The following is a 7731-nucleotide window of genomic DNA, read 5'->3' as shown; positions in this document are numbered from 1 at the left end:
AATAATGTTTAACTAACTTTATAAAAGTGATTATGTCAAAGAACTAAAAGTAAAAAGGTGTCCATGCAGGAAACTCCTTAAAATGAAAGTTTGTGATTCTTAAATATTTTTAACATGCTGCTGATGAAGTATTTTCTATATGACCTCAAGGTCTAAAAGGAGCCACTAGGAAAAAATGATTTGAGAAAGTATTTTGTTCACATGCAGTTTCATGGGAATTATATGATGATGTGGTAGGATTAAGTATAATATTGATTGGTAAGACCAAATTATATGTTTTTTCATTTCAACTTTATTGAGGTATAATTGACATACAAAATTGTAAGATTAAAGTGTACCTTGTGGTGATTTGATATAGGTATACATTGTGAAAGAATTTTGCCCATCTAGTTAATAAACACATCCATCACCTCACATATTCATCTCTTTTTTTTTTTTGGTGTGAACTTTTAAGTTCTACTCTCTTACCAAATTTCAGTTGTGCAACATAGTATCATCAGCTATAGTCATCATGTTATACATCAGATCCTCAGAACTTATTCATCTTAGAGCGAAAAGTTTGTACCTGTTTACCAACCTCTCCCTATTTCCCCCACCCTCCACCCCTGGCAACCACTTTTCTACTCTCTGTTTTTATGTTTGACTTTTGTTTTAGATTCTACATAGCCAAACCATATTCTTAAATAAAACAAAACTAATCTATGATTAAGTCCCACAGTTCTTTCTTTTATATCTTTCTTTCATCATCACTAAACTCAAGTCTAGTTCCAATCTTTTTGGAATCTTGTGCTTATTTTCTCCTTGCTCCTGTTAACTCACAGTGTGTGGTGAGGTAATTGCAAGGCAAGGAGCTGTGTTTAATCCTTGTTTTGCATGGTTTGACCTGGCATTCTGAAATGCATAATTTCACATATAGAGACAAGCAGAATGACTCAAGCTAATATTGAATGCAAATTTTTAGCCTGTTTCTCAGCATGCTAGGTAGTAAAATCAAGGATCTACAGGTTGTAAGTGAATTCAGAGGTCATCTATTTCCTTGCAACTTACAGTGTAGTTAGGAACCAGCAGCATCAGCAGCATCAGTTTGTTCAAAATGTAGAACCTCAGACCTCGTCTCAGACCTGCTGAATCAGACTCTGTCTTAACAAGGTCCCCAGGTGATTTGCTTACTTGCAACATACCACCTCTGATTAAGTGGCAAACCAGCCTCTACTTGAGTGTGTGCAGTCACAGGAACTCATTCCAATTCCTTCTTCCTCCAAAGCATTCTAACCGGTACTTGAGATTCATTTGGAAATATTATTTTAATGGTAGCTTTCTGTTGCTCAAATGAATCACTTGATTCCACATGTATTACTCCAGGATTTGTAGCCAAACACAATCTGAATTTTTCCATTCTTATTTTCCAGTCTTCTTTATATGGTGCCTCTACTCTAACAAAATTGACTACCTTAAAAGGACCCTAAAAAACTGATCTACCTGTGTCACATAACAACCCTAGCAGTCAGTTCTGTAGGTATCCTGTTCTGTAACATTCTTCCTCTCTGGAACCTTCTTTCCCTATTGCTCTGCTTGTGTAGATTCTACTCACCCATGAAACCCCACCTCAGTGCTCTGCAGAGGACAATCCCACTCACCTGTACTTCCAAAGACATTCACTGGAGCAGGGCCAAAGGACCAGTGCCTTATTGATGTGTTCCATTTAACCTGTATGGGGGCTTTAGAAAATGAGAATTTCAGTGCCTTTAAACAGGACATGCACTGTCTACTTTGACCACAGTCCTCACTTTTTGTATCATCCTTGAACAGATTCATACATTTACAATACCAACTTTTCATTTAGCATCCTTTGACTTAGTATTTCTCCCCTAAATAGAGGGCTCCTCCAATGCTCTTAGCCCAATTCCAAAATTACACACAATTTTTCTTTCCACATTTAATCTTTTGACCACACTCTTTCACCTGTATTAGTCTGCATAGGCTGTAATAACAAAATACCACAGATTGGGTGGCTTAAATAACATAAATTTATTTTCTCAAATTTCTGGAAGCTAGAAGTCCAAGACTGAGGTGCTGTCAGAGTTGGTATCTGATGAGATATCTTCTTGGCTTATAGGCAGTCACCTTCTCATTTTGTCCTCACAGGTCTCTTCTCTGTGCATGCACACAGAGACAGAGAGGTCTCTGGTGTCTCTTCCTCTTCCTATAAAGGACACCAGTTCTATCAAATTAGGATCCCACCTTTATGACCTCATTTACTTTAGTTACCTCCTTAAGGGCGCTATCTCCTACTATAGTCACAGGGGTTAGAGCTTCAACATATGAATTTGGCAGGGGGTGGGGAGGTATAACTCAGTCCATAACATTATCAAAACACATTTGTATCCTGAAGAATCACACATGATATTGTACAAAGTTCCTCTACCTTTATCATCTAAGACATTCATGCAGACTTGCTAGCTGAACTGAGGGCAGTATAAGAGCTGCTTTCTACACCAATAGCAATTCACAGGAAACAGAAACAAGCTGGTTTCAGCTTAGTTGCCACTGACAAAGAGACAGCAACAATAATACCTGCTCACAGAGGGTTTGCTATGTGCTAGACACTGTTGTAAGCATTTTTACATATATACAGTTATAGACTTTTGGCTTCATGACACTGTATGATAAAAGTACTGCTTATATTGTTCCCATATTACTGATGAGAAAACTGATACATGCTAAGTAAATGGATTGTCTAAAGTTACACATTAGAACATGCATGGCTGGGATTCAAGACCAGGCTGTTTGGCTCCTAGGTCTGTGCTCTTGGCCACGAAACCATACTCTGCTTCTCAGCAATGGAGACAAAGGGATGAGGTGGACTTTATTGGAAAGGATTACTGCACAGCCCCAACATAAATGTATATTTAATCATAAATATATATTCATCTCACATATATTTAAGTAGTAATCAGCATTAAAAGTTTAAAAATACATTCATTGATAGACCAATTTATTGTCCAAACTTGAAACTCTGGGTAAAATGGGGGTGCTGTTCATAATTATGCTAGAGCAATAGGAGTAAACAGAGTATCCCAGGCAAAGCAACACGTACAGTCACACCATTTATTTGGCCTCTACCATATGCCAGTACTATGCTAACAACTTTACGTATGTAATCCTTATAAAATCCCTCTAAGGTACGTATTGTTATCCACATTTTACAGGTGAAGAAACTGAGGATTGAAAAGGTCAAGTAACTTGCCCAAAGACACAGCTAAGTAGTATAGCTAGTATTTAAACTAGGTCTGTCTGAATCCAAAACAGTGCTCTTAACTAGCACCCAATATCACTTTCCTCTTCCTACAGATAGCAAACAAGTTATGGATGCTCAAGAAAATTATATCTGATTATAAATTCAGGGAAATAATTAGGTATTTATTAGGCTTAGAAATTTACTTGTCTGAAGAAAACGCTTAGCAGTTTTGCAATTTGGGGCTCATCACAGTCATACAAAGTTATCTGCAAAGAGAAAGTTCAGAAAGGAAAAAAAAGTAAGATCTTTGTGAGTTTTGGATCAAATTTAATGTTACATCTGTTCACTCATTCATTAACTCATCAGTTATTGTTGAAGATACTGAGAATTACACCCTGAGGAAATTTATATTTCAGTTGGAAGAACAAGATATACACAAGAAATTTAAACGACATATGGTATCAGGAAGGAACATGTTTAAATGTCAAATGAGAGTCATAGGCAATAATGCTGGATGTTCATAGGAGGATAAATTCATTGTAAGTTGATGAGGTCAGGGAAAGTCTCATGGAAGAATTACACCTCAAGGGATGGCCTCTTATGATTTGCTACTCAGTATAGCATGCTTTCCCTGTTTTAATTGGTTTTATCATTATTTAGGTATGGTAAGGCCAACAAATCAGGAGATGATTGCCACTGAACTGATAGTTTGTTACTCATAGTTCCATGAAGATGGGGCATGCCACGTCAGGGAGGGCCACAGGGAGAAGCACCAGGGTCAGTTAGGAGACAGAGGGAGTAGGGGAAAACATGGACCAGAGTCTTTATTAGGTTTCCATGGGAAGAAATGAGAGAGACAGAGTAAGCAGGCTTAGGACTGGCTAGGTTAAATAATTTCAGTGGGTTCTGGGGCATAGAGGCTGTCCCTAGTTGTCTGGAAACCTGTCCCTGGGCTGATTAGGCTGGTAGATAGTAGCCCAGGGTGTGAGGATCTGATAAAGGAGGTGACTAGGCGTATGAGCTCTGGATTGATTGGTTTACATTTGAAAGGTATCCTAATGGACGAGTTGTTTACTATGTCTTGGAATTGGCTAGCCCTGAAAGGAACGGCCCCTCCAGGGTCAGCAAGACCCCAAATGTCAAAGCATCAGAATACAGAAAATAAAATACATGTTAACACATTTCCTAAGAAACTCAGAAGTGTTTCTGTCTTAGTCTGCAACAGGAACATTTGTCTTTGTACTTTCCATAGGAGGCTAAGGGAGGGAAATTTGAACAATCCGATCATCCTGCAATAGTACCTCCAGCTTACACTCTTAAAGATAACAATGCATAAGGGCACCACGGGCACAAAGGAAGATTAATGGGAAATCCAAAGCTACTGATAAGAAAGTCCTTCCCCATGCATTTCTCTCTCTCTCTTTTCCTATAGTAAAGCTAGAGGTGCTCTCTAGAGATTGTATATAGGCTTTAATTCATCAACCAAGATGTTCACTGATGACAAAACTGGTAGACTTCTGCTGGACTGTCACATAGATGGCTCTGAGTTTAGCAGATAGGGCATCTCTTCTAGGGCTTTGACTGCTTTGCCAAATTCCTGATTCCTCAGGAAGAAAAGTCAAAGTGCACCAGCAGTCTGGCCCATTTCCTCTCAAAAAGCTTGACAAGCACTCACTGGTTTGCAGTGGAGCATGAGTATGAGTGCATGCATAAGTAGATAGGTACACACGTGCATACACATGCACACATGCATGCACACTCAAAACAGCAGAGGACAGAATACTTTGACCTAGATCCCAGTCAATACATGTCTGAAACACAAGCAATTTTCTCCCCTTTCAGTGTGACTGGAAGCCTCACATTGTTATAGGCAGTTAGGGAATGTGGTGAGCATTTACATAGGTCTTTGTTTATTTAAGGATCATAGGCAAAATCTTAAACAAGGGAAAGAGGACAAAGGCATGGATAACTTAAAACAGCAAATAATCCAGAATCCATTTTTATAATGCAAAATTACTATTCAAAACTGATTTCTGGTTTCTGGTTATCCTTGACTGCCAATGCACTCAAAAGAATGAGTTGCCAAGAAGTTGATTGAAAGCTCTGTGTTTCTGAATCAAGCTGGCTTGCTCACTGTAGGTGGAAGGGAAGGATCTTGAGCCATTTCATTTAAAGATCCCCAGTTGTCACTATACAGAGGTCTTTTCTCTTGGTGTGTCAGATTTCCCAATGTCCTAACTGGGGAGGTAGGTGTAGGTATAAACTTAGTTGCTGGGGTTCTGGGATGCAAGAGGGAAAGAGGAGCTGAAGAGATGCACCATTCAATATAGACTTGTTTTCTTTATTCACCAGTTTTCAGGTGGGATTCCTCCTACTCCAACCAACTGTGATCATTCTCCACTCTAGAAAATAAACTTCTCAGCTTCCTTGACAGTGAGGGAGGGGAAGCTGCCTGACTGCTTAGGCTGGAGGAAGGAACCCAAGGTATTAGCTGTTCCTTGAACAGAATTTCAATCAATCCCATTTCCAACTGTTATTTGCACTCTTGCCTCCAGACATACCTGCTATGAACTTCTATAGCAAGAATCAGCTTGCTTCTTCTTAGTTTCTCCCACTTCAAGCACCGATGTCTGCTAAGACAATTACTACACTGATCCATTACTGTCCCAGTTGTAAAATTCTCTTGTCTTCCCTTGAATGCTGTCATCACCTCTCTTGTTTTCTAGGTTCATGATATTTGAGAGTGAGGGATAGGACCACCTGTTAAAGAGGGATGAGTTAATCATACTCCACAGTTCATGACACATCAACATTGTTTTCCAAGACAAGGGTCTTCTCTTGTATATTTTTTATATGTATATTTATTCTCTTCTATCCTTCTCCCACTCCCATCTCTTTACCATCTTTTTCTTCAAAGGCAGTGATACCTTGTAGGTTTAATGCATATGTTTTTGACTTCTTAGAAATGTGTATTTTTGTTTCATGTATATGAATTTAAATTATACATATGGTATTGTGTTATAGTTCTTATTCAATTTCTTGCCTTTTTTCCAGCATAATGTTTTCAAGATCCAACCACATTACCATGTTTATAGCTAGTGATTTATATCTCTTCTTATTTCTTTTTTTGGTAATTCCTTTAATCATGGTTCTATCAATTAGAGTTCCATATTATTTTTATTTCTTAAAACATACCTATATTTCACTCTACAATCTCCAGTTTTAGGGGTTTTCTTAATGGAGCAAGAACCTGAAGATGTTTTTCAAACAATTCGAGTGCAAAATTATCCCAGATTTTCCTAACTGCTCAGATCTAATCCAACGGTAATTATTTTTGAGGTTCTTTTTAAAATTCCTTTCCTGAATATTCTTAGTTCTTATTGAGAAAATTATTTTCTTTCAAATTCATATTTTAATAAGTATTGGCAAAATGTGATCAAATTAGATCATTGCAACAACAAACACAAGTAGCCTAATCCAGTTTGAGTGTAAACACAACAGGATCTTGATAAATATACAACTCAACTCAAGGGAGATGTTATGTCAGCATAGTAGAGAACAGTGACTATGAATTATGAACACAAGCATTAGTTTATAGAGAGTCCTCTAAGAAAATGTCTACTATAGTTTTTGTTTGCTTGCCTGATTTTGAAAACACCCAATTTAATTCCTTTTTGTCTAATTTATTTAGGTTCTATTGTGCTTAAATAAGAGTAGCTCCATAACAGGACAAAATGGAAAAGACTTAAATGTAGATGTCTTAAAAGCTGAAAGGAAGATACAGGTACTGTTGTGAGATTATTTATTCCAAATATGTGGTATCAAAGTCCTATCAAATCAAATCTCGTCTTTCACATAGGATTTAAAATGGGATCATGGGGGACTTCCCTGGTGGTCCAGTGATTAAGACTCTGCGCACTTCCACTGCAGGGGGCACAGGTTCAATCCCTGGTTGGGGAACTAAGATCCTGCATGCCACACATGCAGCCCAAACAAACAAACAAACAAATAAATAAAGTAAAATAGGATCATGGTTGAAGAACAACTAAAGAGATGTTTGAGCCGAAAAACAAATAATACAAGGCTTTGGGTTGTTTCTGACCATCATCCACCCAGGCAGATTCATTTTCCCAGTCTGTGTTCTCAGTGGCAGTTTCAGTACCATCTCAGGTGAATTCTCATGTTCTTCCAGAAAAAATGTCCTTAAAATGCTACAAAGGACCTCTCTTCCAAGAAACATAAAACATTCTATGGACATTATCTCATTCTCTCTTCAAATGTCTTCCACAAGGGATAGATAAATGACAAATTGATGCTCTGTTTTACAAGAAAGGAAACTGAGGCTCAGAATAGAAATTGGTTATTCAGAGACCACACCACAAAGGTGACAGGAGTTGACTGACAACAGTCTGGTGCCACTTTTTATGGAAACTCCTCTTCTCATTCCACTAATAAAAAAGCAAAGGGAAAATAGACACATGGATAAAGTTAAC

Source organism: Eschrichtius robustus, chromosome 6 (genome assembly GCF_028021215.1).
Source record: "Eschrichtius robustus isolate mEscRob2 chromosome 6, mEscRob2.pri, whole genome shotgun sequence".
Classification (NCBI taxonomy): Eukaryota; Metazoa; Chordata; class Mammalia; order Artiodactyla; family Eschrichtiidae; genus Eschrichtius; species Eschrichtius robustus.
This window is presented reverse-complemented; position numbering follows the sequence as displayed.